This window comes from Balaenoptera borealis, assembly GCF_965194805.1.
Source record: "Balaenoptera borealis genome assembly, chromosome: 4".
Lineage (NCBI taxonomy): Eukaryota > Metazoa > Chordata > Mammalia > Artiodactyla > Balaenopteridae > Balaenoptera > Balaenoptera borealis.
In genome coordinates, this window is record NC_138861.1 from 58,027,620 (window position 1) to 58,045,965 (window position 18,346).

General features: G+C 42.8%; 1 protein-coding gene across 4 annotated transcripts in view; it reads right to left on the reverse strand.

The window, feature by feature from the left end:
- SHROOM3 (shroom family member 3) overlaps positions 1 to 18,346 on the reverse strand; it is a 533,396-nt gene that overhangs the window by 117,380 nt on the left and 397,670 nt on the right. The window lies entirely within an intron of this gene.

Consider the following 18,346-nt stretch of genomic DNA (forward strand, 5'->3'; position numbering starts at 1 on the left):
TGGGGTCCCAAGCCCGGATAACACCTGAGCCAGGCAGCTGCCCTTGCTTAGCACCATATCCGAAACAGGCCAGCAGCAAGACTGGTACGGGAGGGGAGGACAGCCCAGAGGGAAGAGGAAGAGGCTCTTACTCACCACCCACTCAGAGCTGGCACTGGTTGTAAAACTACAGCACTCCCCCGTGCAGGAGCACCTCTCCGCCTCGTTGCCTCAACACCAGTTTGCAATAACAGGCTCTGCGTGGGCGTGGAAAGGCAGCGAGCTGGACCAGGGGAGACGGCCAGCAGGTGGGAAACAAACCAGAGACCCCCAAGTACTCCTCAGAGAAACATTCATTTCCCCGGGGGCTTGGTGATTCCAGGGGCTCTTCAACAAAACGCACACCCCTCAAGAGTAGGGACCATGGAATTACACATGGATTTATTAGGTACTCAGTACAGGGCTATGGGCTTCTGTTTAGAACGTCTCCCTCCCTATAACCAGAACCTTCTGCCAAAGGTGTGAGCAGTTCTTTGAGACCCAAGTTAAGGTAGTTTCTGAAACCCCCCCCTCAAAGATCTGGCTCTGGCTGCTGCAAGGGTACTGCCTTATAAATGTGTGGGCAACGGTTATTCTCTTGCCCTCCCCCTCTTCCCCTAGAGCCCATTCCAGTTTCTACAGAGGCAAGGGCTCCTAGGTCCATGGGAGTTCTGGGTGGGTCTATGCCACTCATGACCTAATGCCCCCCTTCCTCAAGAGGTTAGGTCACTTTTTGGGTGGGCAAAAGCTGTAGAGTCTTCAGAAGTAGTAAATATACCATCTCTCTTGATCTGCTCCATGGGGACTGATTCCTATCATCAGACTGCAAGGGAGGCACAGATTTGAAGGGATCATTTCACGTCTATCTTTATAAACTTGTTTAAAAAAAAGATTCAGCCATGTCACCTTATTCCTCAGGGTTAAAGTTTTGTAGATGATGACTCAGGAAAATGAGAAGGATCTTCATGGATGACTCATGGTATTTAAAGTGTCAAACCCACTTGGCCTGGTCACATTGTATGCTAGACAGTTAAGCTTTAACTACGTCTCTTGAAAGAAGATTGTCACTAAAAGTATTTTTGATTTCTTTCACACTTTTGCAAAGAGTATAAAGGCAACCCAAGCACGGAAAATAACCAGTAAGCCATCAACCGACCAACCTCTCTTTTTAGGGGGTAAATATAAACATGCAATATCAGACAATTCATTTCTGAAGTTTCTATACATTCCGTGCTATTTTTAAAAATTAGGCTAGACAAAAGTAGAGCTTGAAGTCTCTTGTTGACTCACCTAACAGGCTTGGCAAAAGCTTTCTCTGACGTTCCCAAGAAGACAGACTCTTAGGTGTCCAGCTCCCAGTCACTCCACCCAACCTCCAATCCCAGTGCAGGTTGGGTGGTGTTGCCTAATTCCCCTGGGCTATCCGGATGCCACTCATTGCATTGCAGAGATTCAGAGTCATTAAATCCTGCCAGACCTGACCTGGAGACCTGGGAGGGGAAAGGCATTATAGAAGAGGCACTGAACCCAGAACCTTGCATACTCCTTTCAAGGCTCAACAATACACATGGACTTCGCAAGGTCCAGTCCTTGGCTTTGACTCATGATTCCTAGGCCTCATAATGAGGGTGTTTCCCCGGTGCAAACAACTGAAAGGGTTTCGTCTCACTTCTGACTGAGGACATTCCCGCAACCTCTAAAGCTCGGAATCACCCTTAGAATAGGTAGATTTGTCATTCAGGGCAGAATTTTCTACCTTCGTAGTTTGTTTCTCCTTTAGCAAGTCTCTCATTGGTCAGGGGAGCCAGGGGCTGTGAGGCTGCATCAGCTGCTAAAGCCCCTGAGCATATGCTTCTTCTCAGAATGACATCACCCTCTGTAGAGGCTATAAGGAGAAAGGAAACATTGAATTTCACACCAGAAAAAGAGAAAAGGAGCCTGAGTTATTCAGAATAGTCTCTCTTTTTTGAGATCTTTCCTTCCCCTAAACATAATGATTCTGCTGTTGTCCTCATTTTTTGCTACCAAGGTTCCATTCCCGACTACGTTACCAGGCTGAGGCCAGGCCCTCAATCTTTATGTTTTCGTTAGACCTAGAAAAACAATGCAAGACAGAGAGGCTTTCTCTATCTAGTGCATGTGTAAGTGTTTGGGTTCAACCCTTCCAGGCCCATCTTTCCATGACATAGGATGCCCATTCAGAAAAGCACTGTAATATCTTCTTTCTTTTGAAAACTACTGGTTACTTAAATAAAATTGTATATTATATGGAACTATCTTTCCTCCCATCCAGGAGTGAATTCAGAGACTATAATTCTTGGGAAATTATAGGCAAATGGGATGGCTAGGCCTATTAGGAAAAGTGACTTTAAAGTAGTAGTAATTTCAGGGATGAAGTAAAAGCCTGCTTCTGAGTCTCTACCTATACTTCCTGTGAAAAAAGCTACACAGGATGTCCATTAAATAATTACCAACTTGTTTCCCCTTGGGTTCCTAATGGTTGGGGTATTTGTTAAACAGGTAGACAGTAATGAATTGCCCCTCAAAATCAAAATGAAATGTCGTACATCTAAACTTTCCTTTTGGAAAGCTCTTTGGTATTTTTCTACCTGACAGCTAAATTGGATGATTGATTGATTGGTTGCTTTTATTATCTTTAAGACAGACTCTTGGATGCGGTCAAAGTGAAAATATGAGGAGTAATCAGCCCATAGGAGGAGTGCTTATCCTCTAAATTAGAACAACCTAGCAGTCATTGGAAGTGCCCTAGACTGAAATTGCTTTTGTTGTTTGAATCTGAAAATGACAACATAGAACACAGTCAATGGCATGCAACATCTAATTATGGGTGATGCAGCTTTAATTGGTATGTAGAAGGCATGCCTGTGGAATTAGTCCTTGGAATATTGGCCAATCAGATCACTTTCAACATTTCTCAATGTTTAGTTTCATCTTACAATTAAGTAACAATGATCATTTCCTGGCAGCTAAGGAGTGGCTAGAGGAGTTAGAAGCCTCATTAGGTTTATAATTTATCAAATTCTAAGCTCTTCATCCGCAGTGTGGCAAAAAGAGAAAGCATCCTCAAATTCCAAAATGATTAAAGACAATCTCCAACCATATTTCATATGTGTGTGTTCACTTGTTCTTCAAAGGCTGACTTGTTATTTTCTGAGTTTCTTTTTTTTAATGTTTATGTTCTTTATTTTTATTTATTTATTTTTATTGTTTTATTTTTTGGCTGCGTTGGGTCTTTGTTGCTGTGCGCGGGCTTTCTCTAGCTGCAGTGAGCAGGGCCTACTCTTTGTTGTGGTGTGCGGGCTTCTCATTGCGGTGGCTTCTCTTGCGGAGCACGGGCTCTAGGCACGCGGACTTCAGTAATTGTGGCACGTGGGCTCAGTAGTTGTGGCTTGCAGGCTCTAGAGCGCAGGCTCAGTAGTTGTGGCGCATGGGCTTAGTTGTTCCATGGCATGTGGGATCTTCCCGGACCAGGGCTCAAACCCATGTTCCCTGCATTGGCAGGTGGATTCTTAACCACCGCATCACCAAGGAGGTCCCATTTTCTGAGTTTTTAAGAAACAACTGTGTATTATTATATAAGCAGGAAAAAATGTTGATGTTGATGTGACTTTGATAGAGATGTATTAAACTATGTTAACACACACACACATGCACATGCTAAAACAAAAGTAGAGTTGATAGTCCATGTTTCCTTTTAGACTCTTTTTGTGACAATTCCAAACCCTTGACTATTCATTAATTCTAGCAATAGCATCCTCTTTCATTTCTAGCCCAACTTTTACGCATTATAACTTTTATGCGGTGTTATACCAACACTGGTTTAATCAAATGTCACCTGCTTTTACTTTCTGGAATCTCCTTTCCATATGCCTTGAGATAAAGGATGTTTGTTGAAGAGGAAGTTCCTGGAGCTCCCAGACTGCCTGAGTTCCAAACCCAAACTGCCATGTAAGCATGGTTTTTGGTATTTGGGTGAGAAGGAGAGAGATGAAATTTAAAATTTTGCTGAAATACAAGCATTTCCCAACTAAGTACAAACTGTGTTGCAAGATTTCAGTGATAAGTTAATTACCTAGATTTTATAGACTGTAGTGTGACCTTATATAAAGGGATTATGACAGTCCCTACCACGTGAGGTCAGGATTAAACAAGTTATTACAGCTCTAAACAGCACACTAAGTGCTCCATATATGCTGGTTTTTAATTATTATGGCCTTATGTTCTACTTGGGTTCCGTTACAGGAAACAGACCCAAGAAACTAGTGTCAAAGGATGCTTAGGAGGGGAGCAGCATGGATAAACATCAGGGTGACTCCGTGAAAGCTTAATCCCCCCAAGTAGACACAGTAGATCAAATTTCCTAGGAATGTATATTAGTTTTAATTTGCCATTCTAAAACCTAAGATTAGGAGACCTTCTAGCAATCTTGGTAATGGTCCTACCTCATCACCAAATCCCTACCTAAAATGGTGATAGAAACCATCCATGTTAATACACTGTCTGCCCTTGTCGTCATTGTATCATCACCTGTTCTCTCTTCAACCCACTGCATTCCGGCTTTCATCCCTATCACTCCTTTGCAACTGCTCCTGTCAAAGTCACATCATTCTGTATTTGCCAAGGTCAGTGGTTTGTGACCATCTCACAGGATCCCTCAGCAGCAGCATTCAACACAGGTGACTGTTCCCTCCTCAACAAACACTTTCTATTCTTTTCTTCCATGACACCACACCCTCCTGGGTTTTGCCTCCCTCCCGCAACTCACTGTCGGTTGCTTCTCAGTTGCCTTTGCTGGGTCTTCCTCCTCTCAAGGTCGCTATACCCCAGGGATTGGTCTTCATATCTTTTCTGTAGTTACACTCTCTCTGGTGAGTAAATCAGGTCCTGTGACTTTAAATACTGTTTATATGTGGATGACTCTCAACTTTCTCTCCCCAGCTCTGATCCCTCCCCTGGACTCCAGACTCTTATATACAACTACCTACCCAGATATCTAATTGGCTTATCAACAATAATATGTTTGAAATAGAACTCTTGCTTCTGCTGTTTTCTGGCACCCTACACCCCTACCCCTACCCTCCAAACCTGCTGTTTTCCAGTTTTCTCCACCTTAATTAATGGCCCCATTATCCCAATTGTACAGCCCCAAACCCAACCGTCACCGTCATTATTCCTTCCCTTAATCTTTTATTCAATCCATCAGTACGTTAGCTGATGCTGTCTCAGAAATCTGTCTCAAATCTCATCACTTCAGCCATCTCCACTGCCACCAACCTAGAACAAACTACTAGTACATCCTTAGATTAGTGTAATAGCTTCCTCACTGGTCTCCCTTCTCCTACTCTTGCCCTTATATACGCTAGTCCTTAAAAAGGAATCTCAGTGTTATTTCGAAGAAATAAATTTGATAATACTGCTCCCTTGCTAAAATCCTCCAAAGGCCTCATGCTACATTTAGACTACAATTCAATTCTTTACTATGGCCCATGAGGCCGTACAGGATGTGGCCCCAGCCTACCTTGTTCACTATGCTTCAGCCATACTGGCCTTTCATTTCCTTCAACATCCCAAGATTGTTCCCACCTCAAGGACCTTGCTCTTGAATTCTCCCCCTGCCTGGAATGCCCCACACCTCCACGTGGCAGGCTCCTTCTTATTATTTACGTTTTAGTTCAAAAGTCACCTGACCTTCTCTGACCCTCCTACCTAAAAGTAGCCCCCCAATCTCTATCTTATGACCCTGTTCTATTTTCTTCATAGCACATATTACTATCTGGAATTACCTTCTTCACTTATTTGTTTACTTGTTTATTATCTATGTGACCCCATGAGAAGTAAGGTCTATGAAAACAAATACCTCACCTATCTTATTTACCACTGCATTTCCTATATACAGGGAAACGCCTGCCGTTTGGTGGGTACTCTATAAATATCTGTTGAATGAATGAATGATCTCAAGTGTAATAGTAGTTCGCAAATTATATATAATGACCAGCTGGAACTCAACAGCCAATCCAAATAATTCACCAATACATAAGAAAGGGCTGGAACCAGGAGTAAATTGAAGTGCAGTATATGTCTGACTATAGCCCGCAATCAAATAAAAATTATGTTCAATTCTATGTTCTTTTGGCCCTTTCTAGGCTTTTCCTCCAATTCACCATCAAGAATCATCAAAAGCTGATGGCAGAGTTACCCACATTCTCTTTCTTCTCCTTCCTTCTCTAGTTCCTAACAGGAAGAGAATACTGTGACTGATTAGATGAAAAAAATTATTCTTTCTGCACCCCAGCTCCCTATAATCCGAAAATCATGCCCTGTTTTATTTGAAAGCTGGCCTGAGCAACTCAGAAGGCACTTTCCAGCTCTCCCTTTGAGAGCAGTCAGCTGAACTTCACTCTGTGGCTTTTTACACTTAGGGATGCAGGTGCTGCTGGAGCTCATGCACAGGACAGCTCCACTCCCTGATTGCGCTCTGAAGGGAACACTCGGTGGCAGAGATGATCTCTGACTTTACCTCACTGTTATCACCTTTCCAGTTCCATCTAATGAAATTGTAAAGAAGAGTAGTGACTCTGTTGTAACCATTTACTATAATTTTGGGCAAATCATTTACTTTCTCTGGGCATGCCTTTGTTATTCATAAAATGAGAAACTTTAGTTGATGATCAATAGCTCTAACTGTCCATGGTGTGGAAATGTTTTGCTTCCAGTACGTACAACACAAATTAATTGGTGTACCTGGTTATGAGTGATGTTGTCCTACTATAGTCAAAAGACAACAGAAGGTGGGGTTAACTTGGCCCAGAGGATTGGAATGAGTCCTATGTCATGGCTGCAGCTTCTACAGATGGAATTTCCAGGAATTAGTGACTTTCCATTGGATATTTTATGGTTTTTAAGACCCATACATGAGGGACTTCCCTGGTGGTCCAGTGGTAAAGAATCCGCCTCACAACGCAGGGGATGCGGGCTCGATCCCTGGTTAGGGAACTAAGATCCCACATGCCATGGAGCGACTAAGCCCACGCACCACAACTTCTGAGCTCATGCGCCTCAACTAGAGAGCCTGTGTGCAGCAAACTACAGAGCCCACGTGCTCTGGAACCCACATGCCACAACTACAGAGCCCACACGCCCTGGAGCCTGCGTGCCACAACTAGAGAGAGAAAACCCGCACGCCACAACTAGAGAGAAGCCTGCACACCACAACGAACAGCCTGCGCACCGCAAGGAAAGATCCCGCATGCCTCAACAAAGATCCCACGTGCCGCAACTAAGACCCGATGCAGCCAAAAATAAATTAAATAAATAAATAATAAAATAAACCTTAAAAAAAAAAAAAAAGGACCCATACATTCACCAAAGACCCCAAAATTTCTATCTTCAGCCCAGCTCCCAATTCTAGACACCAGATTCATATACCCAACCACCTAGTCAACATTTTCATCTGATGTCAATAGGTATATTTAATTTAAAATGTTTCAAATCTCTCCCCAAAGCCTGTTCAACTTGTCATCTTCTCCATCTCGGTTGACGGCAATACCATCCATCTGGCGCTTAAGCCTGAAACCTGTACTCCTTTCTTTCTCTCCCTCCACATCTAATCTTCCAGAAGATCCTGTTATGTCAACCTGCAAAATAAATCCAGAATCCAGCAGCATCTCACCATTTCCCCTGCTGTCATCCAGGCCCCAGTATCATCTTGTCCCTGGATTATTGCCAAGCCTCCTCACTGGCATTCCTTTTGTCCCTGCCTCTCATCCCCAGTCTTTTCACAACCAGAGTGATTCTTTTGAAACACGACTCAAAGCATGTCAATTCTCCGCTCAAAACCCTGCAAGGTTTCCTCATTTCCCTAAAGTTCTCACGATGGTCTGCAAGTCCTCATATGCTCTACTCCTCCCCACCCACCCATCACTTCTTCACCTGATCTATTACTGTTCTCCCTCACCCCCAACTCTGCTCCAGTCACAGTGGCCACCTTGTTATTTCTCAAAAACACCAAGCATGCCCCTTCCTAAGGGCCTTTGCACAGAAAATTCCCTTTGGTCAGCGTCCCCATGACTACTTCCCTCTCCGCCTTCAAATGTCACTTTTGCATTGAGGTCAACCCTGATCTCCCCCTTTAAAATTACAACCCTCTGCCCTCCTCCCTACCCTAGAATTCCTGATCCATTGTCTCCCCATGCACTAATCATTTAATATTCTTTATAATGTAGTTAAGCATTATGTTTAATGTTTATTGCCTATACTCCTGCTCTAAGTATAATCTCAATAAAGGCAAGGTTTCTGGTATGTTTTGTGCCTGCCACAAATAGACACTCAGTAAATACATGTTGAGTGAAATGAAGAATGAGTATCACCACGGGTTAGGAGTATCCCAATGTCTGTGCCCTCACTGCACCCACTTCCTAGAAAAGCTTGTCTAAGGTTTACTTAGCACGGTCCAGAGCCCCTCTTGGTTGAGCCCATCCTATTATCAAGACTCTCATAAGATCCAACCTGTTCACTGAACCACAATGGCGCATAATGACAATCCTTGCTTTCTTGGATTTTAAGCCTATTTCCTCCATTGAACTGTGGATTTCAGAAACAGGAAAAAAACCCAGTGATCCATAATCAATTAATTTGCTAATACTGAAAAAGAAGCCAAATATCGTGCTAACGTAAGATCTAGGCTTCCTTTCTCCTTTCCTTTCCTCCTCACATCAACTTTAACTCTACAATTTTTTTAAATCTCACCTTCTAAAATTTTTTAAAGCCATTTATACATTTCTTGGGTAAATCATACCTATATTTTCAATGCCTTTTCGTATAGACCTGTTTGTCTGCCCAACTATCATAAAGCAGGATTCGTAATTCCAAAAGGCCCGTCTGGTAATCCAATACAGAGAAAGGAAGTGAAATCATTTGAAAGGAGATTCCCATCAAAGGGGAGTTGCCAGTGCCAAATTACAGTAATTCACTTGGTTCTAATATTTACAGCTTCTATAGGTTGGAATCAATACCCCATCTTCTGAATTACCTTTGTTAATGAAAAGAAACAGTAAGACTTTTGCAAAGCAGAGGAATGTATATTCTCTTAAATTTATGATAATCACAGGCTATGATGATCTTAGGAATTGCTGATTTTCTTGGCAGTTGACCTTCAGAGAGCTTGAAACAGTTATTCTCCCTAAATCCTTGTTACCACCATCATCAGGTACAGAGTGCAAACAATGGAGAACACTACACTGGAGGGAATCTCTGACTGGTGGAGGTCTCACTGGCATAACTGTAAAACCTGAAACTTAAGGTTTTGTTTTTGTTTTTTCTTTTTTTTTTTTTTAACACATTAGAACTAATTCAGCCACAAGTCCCTGAAGACATGGCTATTGGGTTGTATCTTATTCTGGAGGGTCTGACTCGGGCCCCAGGTTTTAGACTGTTCTTAAGATTTACATGAACCTGAGGCTCTCCCCACTGCAGGCTGCTCTCCAGAAGCTCCTTGATTTACCTCCTGGGACTAGTCAGGAAGTTGGGAGAAAGTCTGAGAAAAATGTTAGAGAAAAAGTCCAAGCCAGCATCCCCCAAAGCGGTGTGAACCTAACAAATAATGATAAATAGTATAACATGGACAAACATGGCTTATATACTGTGACATGTCTATGGAGTTCTAGGAAACACAGTCATAGACTCATCAGTCTGGCAATGACTAATCATTTGAGCTTTTTGGACAGACTCCCAATAATCTGAATTAAAATCCCAAAGTTCTACAAACACCGTCTGTGATTACAAATTCAAGAATGATGAGACACTGCTGCTCTGGGTGGCCACTGTCAGCCACTGTGTCATCACGGTACAGACAAAAGACAGTATTTTACAGTGATATGGGCAAACATCCAATGCCTGGGAAAACAATGGTGCTCTTATAAAGCAAAAATATATAATGAGAACAGGGGATTTGGGGCAGACCAATCAAATTTCAAATCCCACATCTGTCACGTACCATGTGATCTTGGAATCAAGGCGTTTCACCTTTCTGAGCTTTAATTTCTTCATCTGTAAAGAGGGACAGTACCACCTACCTATAAGGACTGTTGACATAATCAGATGATGCAGATAAAATGCGACATAAATGGAAGCTACTTTAGGTAATTCTACCCAGGTTAAATTAAGATTATATTTCTAAATTCCAACAATTTCTTAATTGCCATTCCTTAACTGCAAACCCTGTTGTCAGACATTTTTATTGTTAGTGCAAACTTGGAGATGAATGGTAAGCAGTATCTGAAACAGACAGTGGGTATGCATGTTGAAGAAGGATCAGTTTAAGGAAGAACAGGTTTAAGTCACCTTTTTTAGTGGAAATGCAGCAACAAGCAGCATTTGTGAAACTCAACTTATTTAAATACCAACAATTAATGTTCAGACAAGTAGGTTTACTTTTAAGGTAGCGGATGATCCTTTCTCACTAAAGATGAGGCAAATTTAAAAATAATCTCAACCTAGAGATGGAAAATTTCATGATCATTTTTATCACTAGAATCACCGTTCACTTGGAGGGAGGGATTTTTCTTTCTTTGGATTTCCTAGCATCGCAGGTTACGTGATTGAGGGTTAGCCTGATGAAATGGCCCTACCTGCTTCCTCATTACAGCTCTCCTATGCTTTAGTCTGAAGTTTATTTTTTTTTTAATATTTATTTATTTATTTATTTATTTGGCTGCGCTGGGTCTTAGTTGTGGCATGCGGGACCTTCACTGCGTCATGCAGAGTCTTTAGTTGCGACACGTGGCATGCGAGATCTAGTTCCTTGACCAGGGATCAAACCCAGCCCCCCTGCATTGGGAGCGCAGAGTCTTAACCACTGGACCACCAGGGAAGTCCCAGTCTGAAGTCTATATAATGCCATCCCTCCTACACAGTTATGAAACATTCCTAGGTACACTCTGCCCCTCTGTTCCACTTCCTTCATTAATAAAATGAAAGGTCAACGGTAAAGCAAGCTGAGTGACACCCAGACTCAACTGAGCCTTCAACAAAGATTTAATGACCACCTACCCTATGCCAGGCACTGTGCTAGTCTCCGAGAGGTACAATGGTAAACCAAATGGACACAGCCCTTGCTCCCAAGTTGCTTAAAGTCTAAACATAAATAAGTGTACGATACCACGTAGTTGGTTATGGGGTAAACAAAGATATGATATTATGAGAATACTCACCAGCTTTAGGGAGGGAAGGACGAGCATTCTAGAGAAGTATCATGTGCCAGGGTAGGGGGAGAGAGAAACCATCGTATGCTCAGGCACTGGAAGTAGACTGGAGTGTGAAGCCGGAAAGGGAGCAGGGCCTGGGCCCTGGTCAGGCACGAGGCTGGAGAAGAAAACCTTGCATACTGTGTATAAATCTTGACTTTTATCCTGAAGGCAATGTGGAGCAATTAGGACTTTAAGTTATTCAACAGAGGACAGACCAGGGGTCCCCAACGCCCGGGCCACTGACCGGTTAGGAACCGGGCCGCACAGTAGGAGGTGAGCGGCGGGTGAGAGAGCGAAGCTTCATCTGCTGCTTCCCCATCGCTTGTTATTGCCTGAACCGTCCCGCCACCCCCCCCCCGTCACCGTCCCTGTGCCAAAAAGGTTGGAGACTGCTGGGATAGACAGAAGGAAAGGGAGGAGGGCAGAAAGAGAGGGAGGAGGGGGAGAGAGAGGTCATCACTGTTGAAAATGGAAAGATTTGTCTCAGGTCCCCCAAAGAAGAATGTCCTCTTGTATTTCATCTTGGCATAGCTGCATAAACAAGTAGCTAGCTATTTGGGGTTATTTGGGTTTTGTTTTTTTTTTTGAAAACAAAAAATGTAAGGCCTATAGTTTTTCGTCAGGAAATTTTAAACCATATGTTTGATAGCACCTATTAGAACTTACTTTGGGGTACATGAAGCTGAAACTGTAACCATACTGCCATTGTAGTTTGGAAATTATTTTGGTCTCCTGGGGAGGCAAGGATTTGGCTGATCGTCTCATTTAATACAGGAATTGCATCCCAAAGGCAATGAATAAACTAGGAGTGTGACATTAAACTATTTCTGCTCTCCTTATTCAATTCAAGGATGCCTGAATTACTGAACAAGGCTTACATATCAGCTTTGCACGTGAGGACCTTTTCACTTCCAACAATAACGTAATATGTAGTATCAGTGTACTGAGGTCAGTGAGGGGACAAGAGGTCATAAGTGGAAAAAATTATAAATCATATACTATTATTCCTTTTAACTCAGAAAACTATTAAAATCCATTACAGACTACCTCAACCTTTTTTACAAATATGCCAACTCTCACCTGGCTTTAATTCAAACAATCTTTCCAATGTTCAATATTATTATTAAATCCAGGAAGGATTAGAGGTATGTCTGAAAGATGTAACATATATGTTTACTCCATATTAGTCCAGATGTGCTTTTAATACACTGATTCAATGTCAGACACTTTGCTCTCATTTCTGTCTGGCTTCTTCAAGCACAGCCGAACTTAAGAAACACCATGTAACCACCTTTTATAAAAATGTGACAGAGGAGGGACGCAGGGCACCAAATTTTAACATGTAGTGGAAATGGCCCTTGCTGGGAATTCTCATGCCCCACATCCTCTCTTGGAAACCTGAATAACAAGGCTTCCGAAGTGAGTTAGGCTGGAGCAAACGTGGCTCATGCTTCATCTCCCAGGAAACCCAGAAACTTCCCAAGAATGAGGTTACAGCAGCAAAGCGGGCAGCCGAGTGAACCTTGGAGCTGTAATATACTGTCTTTTGCAGACAACAGTGCTTCAGTGTCAAAGCCACAAGACCAAGGGCAGGCGCAGCATCCAGAAGAAAGCCTCTATCTGGACGCGCAAAACTGATCACAGATAGATGGGCCGGGACGAGAGGGCAGAAGCACAGCCCGCTGAGACGTCTGAATGCAGAGCATCTCCCGCAAGTGTTTATCACTCTGGCATTTTCATGAGAAATAAAAGGGAGGTGTGAAGGTTTTATAGTAATTTTATTTATGTGTTAAGACTACCGAATAACTCTTTTAGAATGTCCATTTCTCTCCTACATAAATGGATATTTAAAAAATATTTGATTAGGAAAACGGACATAAGCTAAATTTAAAATCCATGTACATGAATTACAAATATTAACATTCTGGGAATTAAAAGCAGAACAAAACTAAACAAGAGTTTCTCTCAGAACTGGATCTAAACTCTCTCTACTTTAGAAAGAAAACGCAGAATCCTCAGTTAAGGTACATCTGAGGTGCAGGGAACTTATTTGCTCCCTTCCCCCACTACCAAGGTCTCTTATTTCAAATTCCAGGAGTGTTCTTTCGGTTTCACACTCCCAGCTAACACTGCTGAAAAACACTTTGTGTTTCGTGCAAATCTGAAGCTAAACAGGAAAGACGCAGAAAAAGATTTTGAAGCATAATTTTGAAGACCATAGTTCGGTATCCTGCTTGTCAGTTATCAGGAAAAAAGGCCTTTATTTAAGAAATGTTCAACTGAATAATAATTTTTAAAATACCATCTTTCTTAAAAGAAATATTTGTGGGGACTTCCCTCGTGGTCCAGTGGTTAAGAATCCGCCTTCCAATGCAGGGCACACAGGTTCTGATCCCTGGTCGGGGGACTAAGACCCCACATGCCGCAGGGCAACTGAGCCGGCAGGCTGCAACGAAGACCCCATGCAGCCAAAAATAAAATAAATAAATATTAAAAAAAGAAAAGGAGGGCTTCCCTGGTGGCGCAGTGGTTGAGAATCTGCCTGCCAATGCAGGGGACACGGGTTCGAGCCCTGGTCTGGGAAGATCCCACATGCCGTGGAGCAACTGGGCCCGTGAGCCACAACTACTGAGCCTGCACGTCTGGAGCCTGTGCTCCGCAACAAGAGAGGCCACGATAGTGAGAGGCCCGTGCACCGCGATGAAGAGTGGCCCCCACTTGCCGCAACTAGAGAAAGCCCTCACACAGAAACGAAGACCCAACACAACCATAAATAAATAAAATAAAATTTAAAAAAGAAACAAACTAAAATCATTAAAAAAAAAAAAAAAGGAAATATTTGTGTCAGTTGGATGGGAAAATGTAGAATGTTCTTGCTAAGTCCTTGAAAAGGTCCAGGTCATCGTGTGGACTACATTGTATGTGAGGAGTTCTGAGCTGGGGCCCAGTGCTTTCCTTGGGCCCACTCCACCGCCCCCCGTCACCCCCGGCAATAAGCTCTCTAGCTAGGAGTTAAGTTTTATAAACTGCTAAGTGACCAGACAGACAGACTGGCTCTGCAAGGTAATGTTTCCAATTTGATTCATGCTTATGGTCTTTGACCTTAGCAGTCATTTGCGGTCCAAGTGCCATCAGACATTCTGAAGGGTGGTGCACTGAGTGATAAGGTTAGATGTTCAGACTTGGGTTCAGACTTCTTGCCCTGCTGTCCTCAGACTTGGGAAAGCAGGAGATACATGTTGTAGAAAAGGAAGGAAAGAAGAGGAAAGGGAAAGAAGAGAAACAAACCAAAATACATTTCTTGAAGGCGAAATATCCCAAACTTGAGTCATAAAAGAAGTCAAAAGCATAAAATATATCTTATAGGGAGCTCTTTCCCCTAAAATAAACAAATATAGCACTAAGAGAGTAAACAAAGGTGAACTGTAAATCAAAATCTTCTGCCTAATGCATTCCTGGAGTTTCTTCCCGAGAACAAATGCCAGTGAGAAATGGGTGTTCAGGAACCCAGACACGGCAGAGGTTAGAGCAGCTGACTCGAGTCATTTTCATTAGAGAGATAAGATCACCTGGCCCTCTTCAGTAGCTTTAATAGCTAATGGCTCTCCATCTGATTCTGATTCTCAAAACCATAAACTGAGAAGGAAATACTCCTCTGCTTTTAGCCATCGCTACCCACAATTAAGCAAAGACAACACAGGCAATGATAAAAATATTCAGAGTCATCAATAAGATTCACCATTACATCCATTCTTTGCTGGCAGACTTAGTTCTCCAAGGCCTCCTTGCCTCCACCACGGGAAAATATGCCTTCCATGTCCCATTTTTTTGTTCCTTCTCAAACCAAACTCCCTGGAATATAATCTCTATTTGCTTAAAGAGGGTTCTGGAAAGCTAGAGAATCTTTATCTGCCTGTGGGACATGGAATTAGCTGAAAACCTAATGGAAACTTCGGTAGGAGTACCATGGTGAATAGTTAAATATTTACAACATAAGAACCAGTTCATTTGAAAACAAATGTACAAGTGCCTGGCTTCGTTCCCTGCCTCAGGAATCAAGAATGTTCCCTTGCTGAGAGCCTGTCATTTTATCGACATTCAAGTAAGAACGGACTCCAGGAAAAGAGGATAGCAATGAGCACAGTATCTACAGTTCTGCAAACCGGTATTGTACAATAGTAGATGAGTTCATTGTGACGTAGCTACCCTTTAAATGCCAAATTCACAAAGATGAAATGTCTAGGGAAAGCAAAGGATAATTTTGACATCAAGTACAGGAGTGCGCCCATGAAAACTCACCAGTCTACTCACCCACATGTCCAAAACTAAATAGGATACAAAGAATGTAAGAAGATCTAAATTATATCAAACCAAAACAAAAAACTGGAACTATATTCTATAGGCAACTGGGACCTGTATCCCACCTAAGGTGGAAGGAAAAAGAAATCATGGGGGAGAGAAAATAAAGCATCACTGAAACCACTGTATAAATAGATAAACAACCTCCAAGGCTCAATGTCCCAAGTTGGCTTTGGTGCAAAGGTGGTGGTTTGGGGATTAGGAAAGTGTATAAAATAATTCTTATTAGAAATCCTTCTTTGCACTGTTTGTGTTTTGTCTCATTCAGTGTAAGTCAGTTCAACTTCTCTGAAGTGAGCTTTTGGGAGCGTCAGTCGGACGTCCTCAGGTAACTTTGCCTGTAACAGATCACATGAGCTGGGGGTTCCTAACTTCCTGGTGACAGGTGTAGGCCACGTGTGAGGCTCTTCATGGTGCTAAGACTCTGCCCTTGATTGATAGGAGGCTTTTTTAAAAACCTCAAACTTGGCAATAAGAGGCTCTTGGAGCTGGAAAAACAAAGGAGAAAACTACAAAAATCCCACTGAAGTCAGCTTCACTTTTCTGGACTTTTTCCATCATAAGGGGCTGCTTTGTGTTTTGCATTCCCTTTCAAGGGCTGAATGCCTGAGGATTTTCCTTTGGGTCATCCCTTCAGATCACATAATGGTGCAGGTAACGTGCTGTTCGCTGGCAGAACCTCAGCTATGCGGCCAGAGGACTGACCCAGGGAAGAGCGCCCCTTCATTCTCTCATCTGCTTCTGGGATAGAAGTGACTTTTGAATGATTTCAAAGATTCATTAAGGATGGGGAAATGCCTCCAGGCTATGATGAAGGACTGAGAGTTATGCAGTTGTGCGGTCCCTCATCCTGGTGACCTGAGCTCCCACCTTCTCACTGCGTCTGACGGCCCCAAAGAGTCTTCTGCTGCCCTTTCATCCCCTGCCTCTTTCTCCACTTGCATTTATTAACCCCTGCAGGCAGGCTTTGGAGTTCACACTTGTCCAAACTGCTCCGCCTCAACTGCCAAAGCCGGCTGCCTCTCCTCAGGGTCCCCCAGCATCCCACTTCAGTGTCAGCATTGTTAACCACTCCCTCCCCTTCAAACCTTCTCCCTGGCCCTTCCAGAACAACCTATTCTCATTATTCCTCCCTGTGGCACTTCTGCTGTATTGTTTCTTCCTCTAAGTACCAAGGTACACAGCCCTCTTCTCTCTTCGCTGCTTCGGCTCCCTTCTTCAGGATCTCATCATTCTCATCTGTAATGATAACCTTTATGTAGATAATTTCCAAATCTATAGCACTGCTTCAGATGCTTTCCCCCCGCTTTGTCCTACATTTCCAACTGCCTATTGGACACCTTCACAAGCAGAGCCTAAGACCAGTTCAAGAGCAAAATCATCACCTTTTTCCAAACCAAAAAGTCCCAGATCCCCATCCTGAATAGCTTATTTCTACTAACGACCTCACAATTCCAGAAGTCAATGGGTTCCAACATCCCTGCCAATTAGGGATCAAATCCAGGGCCCATTCTGACCATCCTGCGCCTTCCATTCCTAGTATCACTACGCGAATTCAGGTCTTCGTGCCCTTTCCCCTAAACTACACGTCTTTCTCTTACAATAAAAATACTAGCTTGCCCTCTCGCTGCCATTCTTCAACGGCATGAATCCCCAAGTTTCCAATAAATTTCTTTCTACACACTTCAGGTCTTTCACCACTTGCTCTCATACCTCTGCTAAAGTAAGTGAGCAAGAGACCAATAACAAAAGATTATTTGGCATTTTGGAAAATTTTAAAATAGGAGAATGCTTTTATGTTTACAAATTTCACTAAGCTGTGAGGACATTTGGTCGGTGGTTTCATTAAACCTCTTTAAGGGCAAGCTGCTCCCCCAAGACTGGATTGGTCCATATAGAAATGTCGTATACCAGGTCCAAGCACCACAACACACGGATTCACCACGTGATCACAGGGCTTGGCCTGAGAACTCATCAAAGTAAATCATCCTTCCTTCAAATACAATGTAGGTCCCAAGTTCAAATGAAGGGCCCTCAGTATTCTATTTAAAAAAAGGAAGATTTGGATTTCCCTGGTGGCGCAGTGGTTAAGACTCTGCGCTCCCAATGCAGGGGGCCTGGGTTCGACCCCTGGTCAGGGAACTAGATCCCACATGCATGCTGCAACTAAGGAGTCCGCCTGCCACAACTAAGACCCAGTGCAACAAAATAAATAAATAACTGTTTTTAAAAAATAAAATAAAAAAAGGAAGATTATATTCTTCAAAATGACAATTTCGTTAAAGACAAAGAAAGGCTGTGCACATGATCCACATAAAAAGACACGCTAACTAATTGTCATCCCTGGACCAGGACTAGATCCAGCACTGGAAGGAAAAAATAAGCTGTAAAGGACATTATTGTGTCAGTTGATAAAACTGAAATACAAACAGTAGATTAAAGTACTGTATCCTTGTTCCAGTGACTAGAGTTGATAATTGTACTGTAGTTACAACAGAGAATATCCCTATTCTTAGGAAATATACACTGAAGTGTTTAGAAGTAAAAGGGCCATCTGTAACTTACCCTCAAGTGGTTCAAAAACGATCAGAGATACATGGCACATACGATAAAGCAAGTGGGGTAAAAGATCAGTAATATGGGGCTTCCCTCGTGGCGCAGTGGTTGAGAATCTGCCTGCCAATGCAGGGGACATGGGTTCGAGC